We start from the raw sequence: 22,981 nt of genomic DNA, 5'->3' as shown, positions 1-22,981 counted from the left end.
TATTAATTGTATTAACTGCAGCATGACAAAGCAAGAATGTGGCATCAAGCACTACATAAAAAACTAGTTGTTACTTTACCAAAAACTTTCATTCCTTTCACTTATAAAAGAAAGGGCTACATATACTACAGATTATTGAGCATGGAGTGATTTACTTCTATGCAGTGTGGAGGTTAAAAACTCTGATACCAGATATAAAGAACATGGCTAGTCTGCAAGCTCTTTCTCTCACTCTCTGCCAATCCTCTTGCTCTTTTTCTCTTACTTTGTGTGAACCTTTCATCCTCCTCCATATCCACCTCTTGTTTTTTTTCATTCACTGTTTTTCTATTTTCCTCTTCTCTTTGTCTGCTACACTTCCATTTTTCTCTCTAGCCCTTTTTCATTCAATCTCTGCATCCTAAACAAGGTAGAACAGTAAACAAATATTCCTCCTTGTAAAGCTCTAATCAAGGTTTCACCTTAATATTCCTCCATCACACTCACCTAACCTAGGGGCATATTTAAGGAAAAGTGACAGAGTGCAGCCCAGTAAGTCAGCTTGCTGTTCTGCACTGTCACAAGGAAAGGGCAGGAATGCACAGTATTTAAAAGAATACCTCACATTTGTGACTTTTCCCCCTGCACTGATGCCCTTTTAGCAGCCTAACGCCAACTCAGGCACCCTCTCACCATGGTGCAAGGGAGCCTGCGTTACATACAGGATTGTTTCTAAGCAGGAGGGGGGACACCTTCCTGCACAAAAAACAAAAACAAAAAAAGAATCCTATGCAGAAAACAGCACACATAGAAAGAGGAAGTAACGAGGAGAAGAACAAGTTACTTACCATCGGTCACGCTTTTTCTGGTGGATACAACAGCTACCTGTGGATTCCTCACCTTATGAATTTATCCTTGCGCCAGCATCCAACGGAAAGTTCTCTTCCTAGCTCTCCACGTAGACGAGGACGTCACAATTGCACGGCTCCACGTGACTCCGTCTAACGTCACCGTGCCAATAAGAGGTCCTCGTCGGCGTGCTGACGTCAGTTTCACCCATTTTTCACGTTCCTTTGAGGCGAACAGGTGCGAACCGACTTCCACAATAAATCCAATAAATACATATACACATAAAACCCTCATGATGCAACATAATGAAAAAAAATCATTTATATATATACAGGAAAAATTATCTATATACACATATATCTATACAACCACATATTCTAGTGCAATCAGACAAGCAACCGGGAGCCGGGCGGGACTGTGAGGAATCCACAGGTAGCTATTGTATCCACCAGAAAAAGCGTTACCGAAGGTAAGTAACTTGTTCTTCTGATGGATACAAACTACTTGTGGATTCCTCACCTTATGAATAGAGTCCCAAAGCAGTACCGCACTCAGAGGTGGGTGCCCGTCTGATTACACCAAGAAATCCTGTTAAACAGATAGCGCAAAATGGCCGTTTCTCCGAACCTCACCATCCAAGCAGTAATGCTTAGTGAAAGTGTGGAAGGACGCCCAAGTTGCCGCCCTACAAATATCCACCACCGGGACTCCCCTTGCCAGGGCCGAAGTGGCTGACTTAGACCTGGTGGAGTGAGCCCTGATTCCCTCAGGAGGAACTTTCTTTGCCAGTGAGTATCAAACTTTTATACAAAGAAGGACCCACCTGGAGATCGTTCTTTTATGGACTGCTCTGCCCTTTCGCTGACCAACATACCCCCGAACAGATGATCCTCCAGGCAAAAGTCTTTCGTCCTCTCAATATAAAAACTTAGAGCCCTTCTAGGGTCCAATCGATGGAGTCTCTCTTCCTCTTTAGAGGGGTGGGGAGGAGGGTAGAAAGAGGGAAGGGTAATAACCTGTCCCATATGAAAAGGAGTGACAACTTTTGGCAAGAAAGCCGCCCTGGTTTTCAGTACCACTTTATCAGGAAAAAACAAGGTAAAGGGGGAATTTACGGAAAGGGCTTGAAGCTCCCCAATCCTCCTAGCAGAGGTTATAGCAATAAGGAATACTGTCTTAAGAACCAAGGCCCATATTTATACTTTTTGACACAAAACTGCGCTAACGCAGTTTTGCGTAAAAAAAATTAGCGCCGGCTAACGCCATTCTGAAGCACCATGCGGGCGCCGTATTTAAACAATGACGTTAGCCGGCGTTAGCCGCCGGCGCTGCCTGGTGTGCGTTGAAAAAAACGACACACCAGGCAGCGCCGGCGTAGGGGGATATGGAGCTTGGGCGCCAAAAAATGGGGCAAGTCAGGCTGAGGCAAATTTTTTGCCTCAACCCGATTTGCGCCATTTTTTTCGACTCCCAACCCCCATAGAAATGACTCCTGTCTTAGCAAAGACAGGAGTCATGCCCCCTTGCCCAATGGCCATGCCCAGGGGACTTCTGTCCCCTGGGCATGGTCATTGGGCATAGTGGCATGTAGGGGGGCAAAAATCAGGCCCCCCTATGGCACAATTTTTTTTTTAAAAAAAAACTCACCTGAACTTACCTTAATGTCCCTGGGATGGGTCCCTCCCGCCTTGGGTGTCCTCCTGGGGTGGGCAAGGGTGACAGGGGGTTTCCCTGGGGGCATGGGAGGGCACCTCTGGGCTCCTTCCGAGCCCACAGGTCCCTTAACGCCTGCCTTTTACAGGCGCTAAAAAACGGCGCAAAAGCGGTCATACGTCATTTTTTTTGACCCGCCCACTGCCGGGCGTGAATTTTGCCTGGGAGTGTAAATACGGCACACATGCCGAGGAGTCAATTTTTTAGACGGGAACGCCTACCTTGCATATAATTAACGCAAAGTAGGTGTCCACGCTAAAAAATGACGCTAACTCCATGGACTTTGGCGCTAGACGCGTCTAACGCCAAAGTATAAATATGGAGTTAGTTTTGCGTCGGAATTGCGTTAAAAAAAACGACGCAATTCCGGCGCAAACAGAGTATAAATATGCCCCCAAATACCTTAAAGGACATGAATGCATGGGCTCGAACGGTGAACCCATCAGAAATGTTAACACAAGATTTAAGTCCCACTGAGGAGTGTGAAAAGGCGTGGGGGGAAACTTATTAAGTAAGCCCTTAATAAACCTATTTACAATCGGAGATTTGATTAAAGAGGGCTGATCCGGGAGACAAAGAAAAGCCGATAGAGCAGGCAAATAACCTTTCACTGTAGCTACTGAACAGCCTTTCTTTGCTAAATTAAGGGCAAATAACAAAACATCAGAAAGGTGGGCCTTCAAGGGATCTTTCTGCTTCTCTCCACACCAACTAACAAATTTAGCCCACCTATTGGCATAAATGGATTTAGTGGAGTGTCGCCTGGACGATAGAATAACATCCACTACATCCGGTGGGAGAGAAAAAGAACTCAGGTTGCCCCGTTCTATCTCCAGGCATGTAGGTGTAATCTCTCGAGGTCGGGGTGTAGAACCTGCCCCTGCGACTGCGAGAGGAGGTCTGCCCTGAGCGGGAGACGGAGCGGAGGGCACTTTGAGAGTTGTAGAAGGTCTGTGTACCACACCCTTCTCGGCCAATCCAGTGCCACCAAGATGACTTGGGACCTGTCTTGGCGAATCTTCCTTAGGACCCGACGAATCAAGGGTATGGGGAGAAACGCGTAAAGCAACTGGCCGCCCCAGGGTATTTGAAACGCATCCCCCAACGCTTCTTGCAACGGATACTGGAGACTGCAGAATGACGGGCAGTGCGCATTTTCCCGAGTGGCAAAAAGATCTACCTGCGGAGACCCCCACATCTCGAAGATGTACCGGACTAGATCTGGATGGAGACGCCACTCGTGATCAGCCAAGAAGCGCCGACAGACTGTCTGCACGTACGTTCAGAACCCCGGCCAAATGATTTGCTATCAAGCAAATCTGAGGGTCCTGAACCCAGGACTAGAGCCGTGGAGCCTCTCTGCAGAGAAGGTACAACCCTACTCCTCCCTGCTTGTTTATTTACCACATTGCGGTAGTGTTGTCCATGAGGACGTGAACCGACCGACCGCGAAGGGAAGGGAGGAAGGCCTTGAGAGCCAGACGTATCGCCCGCAGTTCCAACAGATTGATATGAAACATCTGTTCCACCGGAGACCAATGACCCTTGATCTCCAGATCCCCCAGATGAGCACCCCACCCTAGAGTGGAGGCATCCGTAACAATTGTGGCCACTGGGGGTGGTAGTGAGAACGGCCTTCCTTGGGAAAGGTTGCCGTCCACTGCCCACCATTGGAGATCCGCTGAAGTGTCCCTAGAGATCCTTATCGAATCCTCGAGATCCCATTTGTGCTGAAACCACCGCCTGCGGAGGCACCACTGAAGAGCCCTCATATGCCAGGGCGCATGAGTGACCAACAGAATGCAGAAGCAAACAGACCAAGCAGGTGTAAGACCTTGAGGACCGGAACAACCGCTCCATTTCGAAACATTGGAATCAGCGCCTGAATGTCCCGAATCCGCTCAGGCGGAGGGCAGGCCCGATACAATGTTGTATCCAGTACTGCCCCTATGAACAGGAGGTGTTGAGAGGGCTCCAGGTGAGACTCGGGCACGTTTACCGAAAACCCCAGGTCGAACCACAACTGCAGGTGATGCAGCACCAACTCTGGAGACTTGGCTTTAATCAACCAATCGTCCAGGTAAGGGAATACCGCTATTCCTTTCCGCCTGAGATGTGCTGCAACCACCGACATCACCTTTGTGAAGACTCGAGGTGCTGAAGTAAGCCCAAACGGAGGGACCGCAAACTGGCAGTGTTGCGACCCCACCACAAACCGGAGATACTTCCTGTGCGACTTGAGTATAGGGATGTGAAAGTACGCATCCTGCAAGTCGACAGACACCATTCAATCCTCCTTGTTCAAAGCCAGAAGTACCTGTGCCAGAGTGAGCATTTTTGAATTTCTCCTGCTTGAGGAACCAATTCAAAATCCTCAGGTCTAGGATCGGCCTCAGACGACCGTCCTTCTTGGGGATCAGGAAATATAACCCTGACCCCTTTCCTGCTCCGGAACCAACTCTATTGCACCCTTTGATAACATGGTCAGAACCTCCTGTTGCAACAACAGAAGATGGTCCTCCGAACAAAACGAGGGATGGGGGGAAGGGAGGAGGGAACTCCTGAAAGGGGAGAGCATATCCTTTTTCCACAATATTCAACACCCAGGAGTCTGCTGTTATCAACTCCCACTTGCGGGGAAAAAGATGAAGCCTCCTCCCGACAGGAGAGGCATGTTCAATAAAGTGGGGAAAACTAGGGCTGCCTTCCCTGCTGTTGTTCACCAGAGAAAGAGGATGACGAAGAAGGGTGTTGCTGGACTGCCACTCTAGCTCTAGCCCTCCCACGCCCTCTAAAGTGTCGATGAGATGGATTGGCAGGCTGTTGGGCCAAGTACTGGGGCCTCCGAAAAACCACCCCATGACCAAACCCTCTGAATCTGCGAAAAGACATATACGGAGCATCAGGGGTAGCTTGTAAACCTAGGGACTTTGCAGTCGCTCGGCTCTCCTTAAAACGTTCAAGGGCAGAGTCAGCTGTCTCTCCAAACAGCCATTCTCCGTTGAAGGGCAAGTCAAGTAAGGTGGTCTGTACGTCCGAGGAGAATCCGGAGGACCTCAGCCACGCATGCCTCCTTGTAGCAACAGATGTCCCCATCACCATAGCAACCGAGTCTGTGGTATCAAGGCCAAATCCAAAAAGAGTGTTACAAAAGGCTTCTCCGCCTCCTGTGGCAGATCCCCGACCATAGCCTTGGCAGAATCCATAAGGGCATGGACATACCTGCCCAGCACACAGGTAGCGTTCATAGCCTTAAGTGCCATGCTGCAAGACGAAAAGATCTTTTTTGAAGACTGCTCCATTCGTTTGGACTCCCTATCAAACGGGCCCACAGGGAACGAATCAGGAGCAGACTTTGTGAAGCAAGACGCTTGAACCACTAAACTCTCCGGGGTTGGATGACGTGAGAGTAACCCAGGATCCTCGGGTGCTCCCCTATGTCTCCTTGCCACTGCTCTATTAACAGCTGGAGCCGAAACTGGCTTCCTCCACAAGTCCATAATAGGCTCCAACAATGCCTTGTTGAAGGGCAGCAAAGGATCAGCTGAGGATGTAGAAGGATGCAGCACCTCAGTCAGCAAATTTGTCTTTACCTCTGCTACAGATAAAGACCGGTCTAAATAGTCCGCTGCCTTTCTAGTGACCGAGTGGAATGACGCTGCCTGCTCCGTAAACTCCCCCGGGAATGAAATGTCCCATTCCGGGGAAGTATCCAATCCACTGGCCGACCCCAATCCTTGGAATTCCTCCGAAGGCTCCATAAGCTCACCCTCTTCCAATTGTCAGTATTCTTCTTCTTCAAGAAGACGCAAGGCCGTAGCATAGGGGGTTTAACTAGGGGGGTGGGGGTTAGTAGTTTAGTAGAAATGCAGCGATCGGAATCACTTAATGCACTAAAGATGGACCTGCACCCGTTATATCTAAATGTTAGCAGCAGAAAGGCAGAGACCAGATGGGCCAACATTAAAACCCAGGCTCATGTCACAGCAACATATCCCCTGCACCCTATAAGATGTCTTCTAGAAGCAACATGGGGAACCAGTATATTATATTAACATGGAATGTCAGGGGCCTAGGGACCCCGAACAAACGGGCTAGAGTGCATGCTCGACTTAAGAGACTAGGAGTGCATATTGCTATTTTGCAAGAGACACATATGCTGGAGGGGGATCTACGAGACATGCGAGTGAAGTGGGGGGGCCAGCTGATTGGCACAACATATTCGACCTTCGCAAGAGGGGTGCTGATCTGGATAGCAGCGGGAGTTCCATTCCTCATGTCAACACACAAGATAGACCAGGGAGGGAGGTACGTAGTAATGGAGGGCAGATTAGATGGTAGACAAATGACTGTGGTCGGGGTATACGCCCCAAACAGTGGCACCATAGGCTTTCTCACCACTCTCACCCCCAACGTTGCTGACCCACCCCATGCCCCTTGCCATCTGGGGTGGGGATTTTAACAGCACCCCAGTGGCAGCATTAGATAGAACTAGCGCCCACCAGAGCGCATCAACTAATAGGAAGCTCGTAAGTCCCCTGCAAGAATGGGCAAATGTTATGGGCCTATATGATGTATGGCGGTTAGGCCATCCAGAGAAAAAGAATATTCATTTTATTCGGTCCCACACAATACCCACACTAGAATTGACATAATATGGGGCACTCGCGAAATAGGGGCGCTGATAACTGAATCCGAATACTTGGCAAAGACGGTCTCGGACCATGCGCCTCTGCGGGTAACCCTGAATTGGGGCAGGGCACGTCAGGTAATACCCACTTGGAGATTCCAGGCGGAAGCTCTACAAGACCAAGCATTCGCTACATCACTGGGGGAAACTATAGGCCAATATTGGGAAATAAACGCTATGTCTGCAACAACCCGGGCGAAAGAATGGGATGCCCACAAAGTAGTTGCCCGCGGAGTATGTATGTCCACTACGTGGGGAGTGAGACGCTCCTTACAGGCGGAAATTAGCAAACTTGAGAAGGAGCTGCGGGATGTGGAAAAAGCGGTAGCACGGGGGGAAATTACCAGTACTGCCCTGAAAGAAAAGCACTTAAAATATAATGAGGCAGATAGCAGGCTCCGCTGCCACGACTATAAATATTACTTAACCAGGTTGCAAACGGAAGGAGATAGATCAAGCAGAATGCTAGCGTGGCTACTACGTGAGGATAGACAGCAGGCCCCGATAGGGGCCATCCGGGTGGGCGCGCAAGAAATGGCTACTACACAAGCAGAAATAAACGAGGTGTTTAGGAATTATTACTCTAACCTATACACTAAACGTACTGCGTGCACGGCTACACAACTAGAGGCCTTTCTGGCGGACTCCTTCCTACCCCAGCTACCACAGCCAGATAGAGATGGAATTGAATCCCCTATAACAATAGCAGAAATAGAACTAGCCCTTGCACAGCTACCCAGGAACAAAGCGCCTGGCACTGACGGTCTCCCTTCGGAGTATTACAAAGCCTATTTACCCAGTTTGAAATCTCATCTGCTAGGAGTGTTCCAAGAGGCGTGGACTACAGAAAGCTTGCCCACATCTCAAAGGGAGGCTCTGATAGTAGTACTCCCTAAACAGGGTCGAGACCACACAGATGTGAAATCCTATAGACCACTATCGCTGCTGAACACAGACTGCAAAATATTAGGCAAAATATTGGCCAACAGGTTGGCCCCCCTCATGCACTTACTGATACATGCAGATCAGAGTGGCTTCATTCCCAAGCGTAACACCTTCCTGAATATTCGAAGATTGTTGGGCATAATAGGAGACACCCCCAAGAATGCACAGGAGGAAATGGTGCTCTCATTAGACATAGAAAAGGCCTTTGATACGCTCGAGTGGGACTTTCTGTTGGCCACGATGGCCCGTATGGGAATAGGCCCTAACTATATCCGCTGGGTTCGGACATTGTACTCTAGCCCGAATGCGAGGGTGAAATCAGGCGGGGTGATTTCTGATAGTTTCCCGATCTCTAGGGGGACACGGCAGGGATGCCCCTTATCCCCGCTACTGTTTGCCATAGCAATGGAACCATTAGCGGCAAAAGTTCGCCTCATGGAGCATGAATGGGGAATTATTAGGAACGGGGTACATCACACGATTTCACTATATGCAGATGATGCGTTGATATATATCAGGAACGGCTGTGCAGCTATCCCATCTGTAATATCTTTATTGGCTGAATTCGGAGGCCTATCTGGCCTTGTGGTAAACTGGGAGAAGTCGTGTGTCTTTCCCCTGGTAAAAAGGGCTCCTAATAATCATGATCCCCCAGTGACAGGACATCTTAAGTGGTGCCCTACAACATTTAAATACTTAGGGATAAACATATATCATGCCACGGAAGACTTAAGAGATGGGAACCTGGGGAAGGCGCTAACATCTATAAAAGGCTCCCTACAATTCTGGAACAAGCTCCCTCTTTCGCCACCCGGCAAGGTGGCGATTGCTAATATGTTGATTCTACCTAGGCTTTTATATTACTTTGCGGCCCTACCGATAATTATTCCCAAAAGATTCTTCAGCAATCTAAACACAGCATTGCTGCAGCTCATTTGGGGAGGTGGCAGAGCGCGAGTGGCGCTACCCACACTACAATGTCCGCTGGACAATGGTGGCCTAGGAACCCCGAATTTTGAAAAATACTATGCAGCTGCACAACTTCAATGGGTCCAATATTGGATCCACAGACCAGAGCAAGCGGAACCTACGAGCCTAGAGCCTCGGCGGAACGGGACTCCCCTTTTAAATTGGCTGTCGACGAAGCCCCCCAAAGTGGCACTGGTCAACCCACTGCTTGCAGCTGCGTACGCGTGCTGGGCCAGATACGTGCAAAAAAGAGCAGATAAGCTCCCATACTCTCCACACGTACCGCTGAATTATCTGTTAGTGGGGAACGCAGCCAGAATGCAAGCTGCAAAGCAGTGGAACGAAGCAGGAATACTGACCGTAGGGGATTGCTACGAAGACGGTAAACTAATGACGTTCGAGGCCCTTCAGGCCCTCACGGAGATAAATCCGGGACAGTTCCTGACATATCATGCCGTATGTCACGAAATCAGGAAAATTTGGGGAATGGGCACCTCGGAACCAGAGATCTCCCCTGTGCTTCACCAGCTTCTACAACACAGCGATCAAACTAAAACAATATCCAATCTATATAGAATCCTCAACAAGACCCCTGATACACAGACAGGGAAAACATGGGATAGATGGAACGCAGTACTCCCCACCCCGATCCCACTGGAAGACTGGCCCAAGGCCCTATCCCACATCAGAGGTGTGTCAAGGAATCCCAGATTTAGATATACCCAATTCAATTACACGCATCAAACATATCTTTCCCCAGCCAGAATAAAGCGCATGTTCCCTGATGCAGCATCAATGTGCCCCAGATGCAGATTGCCGTCAGCATCCTTTTTCCACATGGTATGGGATTGCCCGAATATACAAACGGCCTGGGCGGAGGTAGTAGAGGAGGTATCTGGGCTTACGGGACTGGCACTGGTAGCAGACCCCGGGTCCTGCCTGTTGGGACTTAGGAAGAGACCAAAAAAACAAAGACATTTACATAAATTTATAGACCTGGCCTTTTTAATGTATAAAAGGTTAATAGCAATGCATTGGAAAGCCTCTATGGCTCCCGATCTGAAATCCTGGCACTCTCTAATAACACGCTGGGCGCGCACTGAATATCAGGTACTAAAACGAATGGTGCGTGAAGGGCGGCAACACACAGGTTGCTCTACATGGAAGGATATGGTAACAAAACTGGAGGCCAAAAACGATGAAAAGCCTCCTTAAATTGGGGCGCGCGTATTCGCAACAACCACAGCATAAATTCACCTGCACCCCTCATCACGGGAACAGAATCCATAAGATACCCAGACAACACAGTGCACATGCATCACATCCGCCCATCTCTCTAGTAATAAATGCCCACTAAGACTATGTCACCACAGTGGTAGCGCGGCGCGGGGAGCAGAAAACCAGGGGAGCCACTCGCATACACTAACCTAGTTGATGCCCCTTCCCTCAGACACTCAGGGAACCCATGCACGTAAAGCAAGGTCCACACTGGTCTCAAACGAATGCCTATATAAAATAAACAGTGAAGGATAAACCTAGGGAGGGTGCAGCCAGGAATGATATTGCAAGACCAGAAGCGTTCCGTGAAGTGCATAGAGGGGTTGTGTGTATTTGTTTCAAGACTTAGATAATTAACCATCGTTTTGGTCTATCCTGTGGTTGCAAACTGAACAATTTGTATCATATTTCGAAATATAAAACCAATAAATATATTTAAAAAAAAAAAAAAAGACGCAAGGCCTTTCTCCGAGATCTCAAGCGGGATTCTAACCTCAGCGTTGACATCGACTCCATCGACGCTGAATCCCGTCCAGGCACAGAAGAAGATGCGTGGATCCGAGCATAACTCGGACCCGGCGCCAACCTGGACTCCAACGGCACCTCCTATGGAGTCAGCTGGCATGCAGGTAATGGAGCCGGCTGGCCAGGGGAGAGCATCTGCGTCGGCTGACGCGGAGATGGCAATGGCGGCACGGATCTAGATGGGGACGCCATACATCGAGGAGACATCATCGACGTCGACCCGGCAGCCTCAACCGGGCAGAACAGCATAAACAGCTTCGTCTGATATGGAGCCGGGGAGCCCAAAGAAAAAGCTAATGGCCCTGTGGAACCCACCAGTGCAAAAGCATGGGCCATAGCCTGGAACACAGCATACATAGCATTTAAAAATGCTGCCAGATCCGCTCCCGGAGCCGGGAATGCAGGATAACGCTGTTCTTGATCCTGCTGCTGTACATCAGGCTCTTGCGGCGCCGGAGAAAACTGAGAGCTATGAGGAGCCACCTCATAGACTGACGGCATCAGAGATACTTCTGGGCTCTGGGGCTGCGGAATCACAGTAGGGCTCACCTCCAAATTACTTCAACGTCGAGTTGATGGAGACCTCGATCGGCTCCGTGTCGATCAGCGCCGAGAACCATGATGGCGCCGAGAGTCATGCCGACGCCTCTTCTTATGCCTCCTGGAAGAGGTGTGAGAAGAAGCCCTCTTGTGGACCTTCTTCTTAGCCTTCGCTAAGAAAAGCTTGGCCTCTCTTTCCATAAGTGCCTTAGGATTCATACTCTGGCACCAACCACACCTTTCAACACCGTGCTGAAAGCTAGGACACCAAAGGCAGTTCTCATGCGGATCCGTGACCGACATCCTACCACCACATTCACTACAAGACTTGAAACCCGATTTTCTCGGGGGAGACAATGTAACAACCAAAGATACACACTATCCAACAAGCCAGGAAAAAACGTTGGCGTCGAAGGCACGGAAAAAAGGAAAACTGACGTCAGCACGCCGACGAGGACCTCTTATTGGCACGGTGATGTCAGACGGAGTCGCGTGGAGCTGTGCAATTGTGACGTCCTCGTCAACGTGGAGAGCTAGGAAGAGAACTTTCCGTCGGATGCTGGCGCAAGGATGAATTCATAAGGTGAGGAATCCACAGGTAGTTTGTATCCATCAGAAATAGATATTTCGCATCATCACACCTCCTCTGGGAAGGTGTAACATTTTGGCACATTCTGAGGTTTACAACTTCTTGTAAGTCTGGGAGTGAGTCAAAATCCATGGAAGTTGCTCTGGAACACCAATGCAACAACACCCATGGAATGCCTTCCCAGGGCAGAGTAATGCAACGCAGCAATTTTTATTGCATTACTATACATTTTATAAAGCCATGCAAGGCAACATTAAGGCCTTGCGTAGCTTCATAAATATGCCCTTAAAATTGCATATGGTGTTTTGGGACTTATTGTGTCTTGAGTGAAACATGACCTTGGGTGGCTTGGTAAATGTGGAGTAATGCAAGGCAGTGCAAATCGCTGCCTTGCATTAGTCTGCCCCAGGGAGGAGTTACATGAGTGGAACGTGGGTGTACCCACGCATCCACCCATGTGTTTTGGCCCATTTACACATTTACCATTAGTGGTAAACCTGGGAATGCGTCAAAATGCTATGCCTCCACCGGGGAGGTGTAAAGAAGAGAAATAGGAATAGGTTTATTTATCCGAGTTCTTTCCCCGTTCTACATGTGCTACATTCTGAAGCACACATATAAAAAGAAAAATGCCTCTGAGGATTGTTTTGTGCAGGAAGGTGTCCCTTTCTGCACAAAAACAATCCTGCCTCCAAAGCTAGCACCCTTGCACTGTGGTGCAAGGGTGCCTGCGTTAGCGCTAAGCAGCTGTTTATGCATCAGTGCAGGTGGAGAGCAGGAATGTGCTGTATATTTTTAAATACTATTAATGTTGCGTATAATGTTAATTACCTATAATATGGCACTTATAACCTCCATCACCCCAGCCTTCTTCCCGGAGGTCTGGAAACACAATGAAATGAAGCCCCTCCTGAAAAAACCATTCGCTGACCCAGCCAAATTGAAGAACTACTGGCCCATCTCCTTGCTCCCCTATCCAGCAAAAATCCTCAAGAAAGTGATCAACCAGCAACTGACTGAACACTTAGAAGACCACAACCTCCTGGACCCCTCCCAATCTGGATTTCGATCTAACCACAGCACCGAGACAGCCCTGATTGCAGCCACAGATGAGATCAGAGCCCTCCTGGACCATGGGGAAAAGAGCAGCCCTGATCCTCCAGGACCTTTTGACACCGTCTCCCACCACATCCTGATCAACAGACTCCACCACATCAGGATTTAAGGAAATGCCCTCAAATGGATCGCCTCGTAACTCAGAACCCAAAGGATCAGTCTCCCACCGTTAACCTCAGAGCCCAAGAAGTTATTCTGTGCAGTCCCCCAAGTATCGTCCTTTAGCCCAACCCTCTTCAACATCGACATGCTCCCCCTGGTCGTCACCGTCAGATCACAGGGACTCATCATCTCCATCGTTGACAACACACAGCTAATCCTCTCTGTAGGAAGCTGGCCTGGTGTGTAGTGGACACCTATGCTGTTGCTTCCCTATACCGGGTCCAGGTAGCCCCTATTAGTGAAGTGTAGGCAGTGTTTAGGAAGCCAGGGCTCTCTAGAGGTAGCTGTGAATGAGCAGCCAAGACTTATCTAGGAGACATGCAAAGCTTATGCAATAACACTATAGTCACACAGCAACTTATGGCACATGAAAGAACCACACAGTGTTACAAAAATAAAGGTACTTTATTATAGTAACACAACACTAGAATACACATAGGCAGTTCCCCCCAACTGGAGGTAAGTACACACAAATTATATACACAATAGTAATCAGTAAATAGCATAGAAACAACAAGCATTGGCAATACTTAGTAAACAAAAAAGCAAGGGCCCCAGGGAATGGCCAAACTATATACTAAGAAAGTGGAATGTGAGATACAGTCCCCCATCCATGGCTGTGGGGTTGTTATAGGGGAGTTTGAGTAATTAGGAAAACCAAAAGGTGAGTAACAGAGTGACCCCCAGCGACCAGGAGAGCAGAGGTAAGTACTTCGTTCTCTGACAGACTAACAGGAGGACTTAGAAAAAGGATGGACTAAGAACGGGACCAGACAGGAATAATCCAATGGTGGATTCCAGTAGAAGAGGACCCTCAAAAGAAGAAGACAGAGTCTATTCCACGATGGAGTGTCCAGTGTGGGCAGAAGCCACTACTCACCCTTCTGTGGATGCAGAACCAAGTCGACGAGGGGAAAAGAAGACCAGCTGCGGAGCTCAGGAGCTGAAGAGTAGTCCTTGGAGTAGTGCAGATGGTGTCCCACATGGGTTGTCGGTCGCAGATGGTCAGCAGTGGTGCAGAAGAACCACCAACAAGCCTTGGCAAATGCAAGAGGAGTAAAAGAAGAGTTGCAAGGCTTAAGGGGACCAGCAAGGCCCAGAGGACTCGACCCTTAGCAGTCGGGACAGCCAGCAGAAGCAGTCGCAGCCACCACAGGCAACCCACTGGCAGCATGCACAGTAAGTTGCAGTGAGGCCCAGTCAGAACACCTGAAGAGGAGTCCCACACTGCTGGAGCAGCAGAGGAGAGACACTGCTTGGCAGGAAGAAATGCCCAGGCCTATGCTACAGATAGCCTGAAGATCCCTTGGAGCAGGAGCAAACAAGCCTTGGTAGCTGCAAGAGTTGTGGTACACAGGGGTACTGACCTGCAAGAGAGGCAAGGGCTTACCATCTCCCAAGTTGGATAGCTGGCAGAGGGGACTAAGGGGACCACTCCAGACCATCACCTGTGATGCAGGAGGATCCCCGTGGTTGCAGTTGGTGCCTGCAGATGCACAAGGAGTGACTCATTCATTCCAGGAGAGATTCCTTCTTGCTTCTTGGTGCAGGCTGAACTCTCGCCGACCTCGGAGAATCCACAGCAAGGGAAACGTTGCAGTTGTTGGAAGGAGCCGGAGAAACAATGTTGCAGTTGTCGCTGGAGTTTCCGATTGTCGGTTCCTGAAGAGTCGAGTTGCGGTTCCAGTATCCAGAAGATGAAGTAAATGATGTAGAGGAGTCCTGGTGGAATCTTGCACGTCGAATCTTACATGCCTAATCTGGGGACCCACCCTCAAGGGAGTCCTTCATTAGCCCTATAAGGGGGTTTGGTCACCTAGTAAGGCGACCACCTATCAGGAGGGGGCTGTGACGCACCTGGCTGACCTGGCCACTCAGATGCTCCCAGGGACCTCTGCAGATCTTGGGTTTAAGATGGCAGAATCAAGTTGCGACCTGGAGGAGCTCTTGGCACCACCCCTGGGGTAGTGATGGACAGTGGAGTGGTCACTCCCCTTTCATTTGTCCAATTTTGCACCAGTGCAGGGACCCAGGGGCCCTGGGCTGGTGCAAACTGATTTATGCAAGCAGGGCACCATATGTGCCCTTCAAAGCAAACTGGAAGCTTGGGGAGGCTACCCCTCCCAACTCTTGTAACACCTATTTTCAAGGGACAGGGTGTTGCCTCCCTCTCCCACAGGAAATCCTTTTTTCTGCCTTCCCCTACCTGAGCTGGTCAAGCAGCAGGAGATCAGAAACCTGTATGAGGCATGGCAGCAGCGCAAACTGCCTGGAAAACCCCAGAAGACTGGTAGGAGAAATACTGGGGGTCCTTTAAGGATCCCCCAGAGTGCATGAATCATACAACCAACACTGGCAACAGTGTCGGGGTATGATTCCTACATGTTTGATACCAAACATGCCCAGGTTCAGAGTTACCATTGTGTAGCTGGACACATGGCTTCCCCGCACATACAAAGTTCAGTGTAAGGGAACTGGAGTTCGTAGGGCCACTTCTGCCCCTGCTGAGGTGCCCTCACACACAGGGACCTGCACCTTGCCCTCTGGGACAGGAGGGCCTACCACTGGGGTGACTTACATTGACATGCACCTTTTCACGCAGGCTACAATGGCAGGCCTGCAGACACATTTTGCATGGGCTCCCATGGGTGGCACAATACATGTTGCAGCCCATGTAGAACCCCTGGTGCCACAATGCTCTGGGTACCTAAGTACCATGTACTAGGGACTTATATGGGAGCACCCATTGTGGGGAATTCCAATTGTGGGGTATGTAAAGTTCTAGGCAACCAAATTTATAGGGAGAGAGCACAATCACTGGGGTCCTGGTTAGCAGGATCCCAGGGAAAATAGTCTAAGCACACGGATAGTAGGCAAAAAGTCGGAGTAACCATGCCTAAAAGATTAACTTTCCTACACTCTCACTGTCTAAAGATCCCTCCACTACAAAAACTTAATTCCACAGATGCAAGATGAAGGTAGCGGACTGGATGAAGGACAACTGTCTCAAATTCAACTCCGAAAAAACTGAAGTTCTCATCTTTGGGAACAACACCTCGCCATGGAGTGACACATGGTGGCCCACAGAGTTCGGCACACCCCCTTCCTCAACAGACCACACCCGCAACCTCTGCATCATCCTGGATAGCAAGCTATCCATGAAGAAACAAGTTGATGCAGTCTTATCCGCCTGCTTCCACACCCTTCGCATGCTTTGCAAGATTTCAGGTGGCTTCAGCAGAAACCAGAAGGACTGCCAAGCAGGCCTTCATTACCAGCGGACTGGACTACGGAAACACACTCTACATCAGTGGCAAGACTCGTACTCTACCTCCCCAGAAGGACCCACTTCACACCTCATCTCAAAAAACTACACTGGCTCCTGATTCAGTAGAGATGCCAGCTCAAGATGCTGACCCACAACTACAAGGCCCTACCCAATGAAGGATCAACATGCCTCAACAAAAGCCTGACCTTCCACCAACTGACCAGACACCTCCAATGAGCTTACCTCTTCCTCGCAGACACAACAACGTTGAGCCAACAGCGGAGGACGCTCCTTCTCAGACCTGGCAACTAAGTCCCTCATTATGACATTGGCTGTAAGTACTGCTTACCGCCATGCTGACTGCTGCCAACATACCGCCGCCACAGCGGATTACCGCTACCCATATTATGACACACACATAGCAATCCGTCACTATAAAGCCACACACACAAGTCTGCCAGCCCAAAGGTCAGTGATAAACTGGCGTTAGCAAAACCCACACCGTTACGCCAACAGAATTACGCCCACAACATTATGACCCACGAATCACTCAAAATACACACACATACAAAACAACACTACATTGGACAATTCAAATAACACACACCTGACACCCATACACACACCACACCCACACCACTATAAAACACACACCCACATTACCCACAACCCTTTATGACTACAAACAAGTGCCACAAGAGAGATAGCAAGACCACAGCCAAGACCACAGCCACACGCCACCATCACCTATACACCATCCACGCACCTTACATCACACACCCCAACACATCACCCCACATACCCTCACCCACACCACTCACACTACACCCGTGGCACCACGACGACACCCCAGGTTCTCTGAGGAGGAGCTGAGGGTCATGGTGGAGGAAATCATCCGGGTAGAGATACAGCTATTCAGATCACAGGTGCAGCAGACATACATTGCTAGGAAGATGGAGTTATGGCAGAGAATAGTGGACAGGGTCAACGTCGTGGGACAGCACCCCAGAACAAGGGATGACATCAGGAAGAGGTGGAACGACCTACAGGGGAAGGTGTGTTCCGTGGCAGTAAGACACCAAATAGCTGTACAGAGGACTGGCGGTGGGCCCCCACCTCCTCCCCCACAACTAACAACATGGGAGGAGCAAGTCTTGGCAATCATGCATCCTGAGGGCCTGGCAGAAGTAGGAGGAGGACTGGAATCTGGTAAGCCAACTCTTTACTACTCTCACCCCTCCTACCTGCATGCCATCACATACCCCCACACTTACCCTCACTGCCATCACTCCACCACCTCCCACACACCCCATCATCACAACCCACCCCTCCCAATACCAAGCCCTGCATGCTCTACCAATGCATGGATCCCCATCACAGACCTGCATGGACACCCATCACCAAAGCATGCACACTAGAGGGAAACAGCAAGCCCACCAAATAACTACTCACACAAGGCAAAGCTGCCATGGCAATAACAACCATAGACAGCAACTTACCCATGCACAAGATGTCACACGCAGAAAAAATAACACTGCATTTACATCCCCACAGGTCCCCCAGCCAACGTCACCAGAGAGGAGGTGCCAGCAACATCCAGCCCCGCCTCCCAGAAGAGGGCCGCAGTGATGACAGCTGCTCTGGACACCTTGATCTGGATGACCAACCTGGCCCATCAGGGATCTCCGGACAGTCAGTTACCCAGGCACAGTCCCATACCACCACAGAGCCTCCCCGTCAGGAAACACAGTGCCCACCCAGCGGGCCCATACCTCTGTCCCCAGGACACGTCATTCAGCATTGTGTCCTCCACTACAGGGACCCCAGGCCACCCCACAAACACAGGCCAATCAGGGACCTGGGGTCAGTGGCAGTGGGCACACGGCTCAGGGGACAGAGGCACAGGACAACAGGGAAGCTTGGAGGACTGCTATGCGACAGGGGGAGGACAGGCCCAGGGAACCGAATCTCCAGGAGGCACTCACCAAGTTCCTGGGGGCATACTACCATTCGCAGGAGACGATGGGCCAGATACTGGACAAGATGCAGGAGAACCAGCGGCTGCAGGGGGGGACAGTACCTGGGGATCAGGGAGGACTTGAAGTCCATTAATACCACCCTGGTCTCCATTGCAGGGGTGCTGGCAGACATGGCCAACAGTATGAGGGAGGCAGTGGTACATCACCGTGCCCCTACCACTAGTCAAACCCATGAACAGCCCTCCACCTCCGCTGACGCTAGTAGACAGGAGTCCCCATCACAGGACCAACATGTCACCAGCACCCCTCCCCCGGCAGAAGGAGAACCACCCCACAAACGTTCCCTGCGATCTAGGCAGAGGCCAGAGACTATTTCCAAGACCCCTGCCAGGAAATAAGACTCTCCTGATTGTCACCCTTGTGTCCCACCCTGTCCACCTTGAACTGCCATTGCTCAATTCCTATGCCCCCTTGGACAATGCACCTGTGATACACATAAACTGGACTCTAGCCTGGACTTTCCTCCACCATCACCCCAGTCCATTGCACATCCCCCTCTACTCATTAACACTTAAATAAACACCATTTGAAAAAATACAAGTATGAAGTCTGTCAAATGATTGAACTATGTATTCGTTTAACAAGCTTTAAACACTGCAATATAACTGTACAGTAATGTATACATATGAATGACCTGTAGTTGGCTACAGTCAACACACCAGGATCGATAGTGGGGCACACAAACCTGCAAATAGAGATGCCAAAGGGTACAGCAAGTGGCCATAGAAGTGGGAAAATCAGCCTGCCAGTGACGATGTCAAACACAAAACTGTCAATTAAAAGTTAAGTTACACTGTCTTACCTTTGTGTCATTGGAAGTATTGACAAATTATTGCACTTCTGTTGTCCTCATCCTCATTCTCTGCCTCCTGAGAGGGCAAATACAATATGTATACCATCAATAGCCCCAGTAATGTTGGGGATATGTCCCATTGCATAGAAGCCAGCTTTCACTGTGGCCAAATACTCCAACTGGGGGGAAATTATGTAGTTGCTCATGTGTTTAATCAGGGCAGACAACACTCTGGTCAGCATTACTGAGAACATTGGCTGTGACATTCCTGCTGCCAAGCCCAATGTCACTTGGAAGGAGCCAGTTGCCAGGAAATGGAGCAAAGATAGGACTTGCACAAGAGGGGGGATCCCAGTGGGGTGACGGATAGCAGATATCAGGTCAGGCTCCAATTGGGCACACAGCTCTGTGATTGTGGCCCTGTCCAGTCTATAGGTGAGGATAATATGCCTGTCCTCCATTGTTGCCAAGTCCACCAGGGGCCTGTTCACGGGGGGGATGTCTTCATCTCCTATTTATTCGCAGCGGTTTCAATCTAGGGGGCAAAATGGTGAGCAGCTGGTCAGTATCCCATATTTCCAAACAATACACTTCATTGCATGTTGTGACTGTAACAGTATATTGTTGGATAGGCCCAAATGGTGCTTATGTGTACTGTGACGCAGTTAGGTGCCCCTGCCCCGAAATGGCGTCCGCCTGTCTTGTTAGGAGGGACATGTGGAAATGAGGTAATTCCGCAGACGTTGTGCGCTATTGCGGAAGGCGGTCGAGAACCGCTGTGCAACTCCTCATTGGTTACCATTGGGTCCTATGGGTTACAGTGGCCAGTGGTGATCTACACCGGCGGTGACGGTACGCACCACTGCGGACGTGACCGCCATTTTCTATCTGTTCACTCACTTGCTACCTGACCTTCAACAGGACAGGACCTACACTGCATGTGCTGCTGTGACCTGTGTCTGGAACCGACCATGGCTTGTGTCACTGGGGAAAGGGCCCCTGCCTTCTCCGTGGCAGAGTTGGAGAGAGTGGTAGATGGGGTCCTACCCCAGTACTGAATGCTGTATGGGCCTCCAGACCAACAGGCGAGTACACTGTGAGCACGATAGATGGGGCATAAATGCATGGAGTGGTGTGTGTGAAGGCCTTGTGTAGGGGGGGTTGGTGGAAGGGCCCCGGGCAGCGTGCTGCATATATGCTGGATCATGTCTGTGCATAAGGGGATGGGAGGGCTATGGTGGGCCGGGAGTGTAACAGGCAGGACGGTCTAACTAATATTTTTCCCTGTGTATATTTCCCTGCAGGTCAGCACCCATCAGAAAAAGGGTATATGGCATGCCATCGCCAAGGACGTGCGGACCCTGGGGGTATACGGCAGGCAGAGCACCCACTGTCAGAAACGGTGGGAGGACCTGAGACGCTGGGCACAGAAGACCGCGGAGGCCCAGCTGGGGATGGCCTCTCAACGAGGACAGGGTGCCCGTCGAACCCTGACCCTCCTGATGGCATGCATACTGGAGGTGGCCTATCCGGAGCTGGATGGGCGCTTGAGGGCATCACAGCAGCAACAAGGGGGTGAGTACAGTGCCCCAATATACTACTTGCGTGTGGTGGGGTGGCATCTGGGTGGGGGATGCAGGCCTGTGGGTGCCCCTAGGCCAGGTCGGACATTGCAGGGTAGGTCCCATGTTGGGCAGGGTCTGATGTAAACTTCCTCCAACCAAGGTAGTAGGCATCCACTACTGGGCAGGGGTCTGTGGGTCTCAGGTATGCTGCAATTGGTGTTAGGTGTCCCTGTCCATGGGCTCGTGACTAGCATTGTGACTTTTAGTACATTGCCTAGTGCGTAGGGCTGTTCCCTGTGAGTGTCGTGTACGCCAACGGTGGTGTTATTGCCTCCATTGACCAAGTGAATCCTTTGTCTCGTCCCCCCACCCTTTTTGTTTTGTCACCCTGTCCTTATGTGCATTAGCATAATCTGGTGGAGGAGCAGAGGCACCGGTGATGGGGAGAGCTGCATCCCACAGGGCCCAGGAGGCCGAATCCACCGACGGTGAGGGCACCAGTGGCACGAAGGGCGAGGGGAGCACCACGGCGGAGACTGGAGGGGACAGTGATACCGCCTCCGATCGAAGCTCCCTGGTGGTGGCAGACACCTCTGTGCTCACCCCAACTACAGGTACAGCCACCACCCCGTACCAGCACCACCCTCCTAGCAGCCCCTCAGCATGTTTCCCGTGCCCACTCACCCAGGAGGGTGGGCATCTGCTTCGCCCCAGGCATCTCTGGCCCTGCCCCAGTTAGCCCTGCTGCCCTGAGTGAGAAGGCTATTGACCTCCTACGATCCATCTCGGTTGGGCAGTCAACCATTGTGAATGCCATCCAGGTGCTGGCAGCCCACTTGCAACAGACAAATGCATTCCTGGAGGGCATTCACTCTGGCAAGGCGGCCCAACAGAGATCAATCCAGGCTCTGGCCTCCTCTCTGATGGCAGCCATTGTCCCTTTTTCTAGCCTCCTCCCTCCAACTTCCTCTACCCAATCCCATTCCCCTCAACCCCAACCTATCCCAAGCATACAGGCAGACCAGCATGCACCCAGGACAACACACAGGAGGGGTTCAGGCATACACAAGCACCACACATCATCCCACAGGCACTCACACAAACACCATCCAGATGCAGACATACCAACCTCCACTGTGTCCCCCTCCTCCTTGTCGTCCACCTCCCTCCCAGTAGTGTCTACACTCACACCTGCATGCACTACATCCTCATCTACTACCACCATCACTCCTATCACTACACGCCCCTCACTGGCAGTCACCACCCCAACATCCATGCACACGTCCCCTGTCTTCTCCCACTGTGTCTGTGCCCCGTTCTCCCAAAGAACACACGCAAGCAGACAACCAAACAGCCAACCACCTCACAACAGCATCCAGCCCACGCACCTGCACACAAAATCAGCAGACACCTCCTACAACCACTTCCTCTTCCTCCACTCCCAAACCTTCACCCTCTGCCCGCCCCAATGTCCCTAAGAAGCTTTTCCTCTCCACCGCTGACCTCTTCCCTACCACTCCCCTTCCCCATCCTTCATGTCAGGCCATGATGGTCAGAACCCAGGCGAGCACCTCAGCCACCCAGTCCATGGCCACAATAGTGTTGACAGCTACTCCAGGTGGGACAGGATCCCGGGCACCAGGCAGCCACACTGAAAGGGTGCCTGCACCAGGTGCTTCAAGGAAAGGCAGGGAGGCACCACCGGCTGCGTCTAGGAAAGACGCACCAGCCAGCTGCGTCTAGGAAGGGCAAGGAGGCACCACCAGCTGCGTCTAGGAAGGTCACAGAGGCACCACCAGCTGCTACAGGGAAGGGCAAGAGGCAATCCCCGGCTGCTGACAGGAATGGCAAGGGGTCTGCACCAGCAGGCAGGAAGGACAGGAGGCATGGTGCTGGGACTCATTCGGAGCCTCCATCACCAACCATGGTGGTTCACCCATCCAAGGCTGCAAGGGAAGGGC

Source organism: Pleurodeles waltl, chromosome 5, assembly GCF_031143425.1.
Source record: "Pleurodeles waltl isolate 20211129_DDA chromosome 5, aPleWal1.hap1.20221129, whole genome shotgun sequence".
NCBI lineage: Eukaryota > Metazoa > Chordata > Amphibia > Caudata > Salamandridae > Pleurodeles > Pleurodeles waltl.
Note: the sequence above shows the minus strand (reverse complement) of the source record.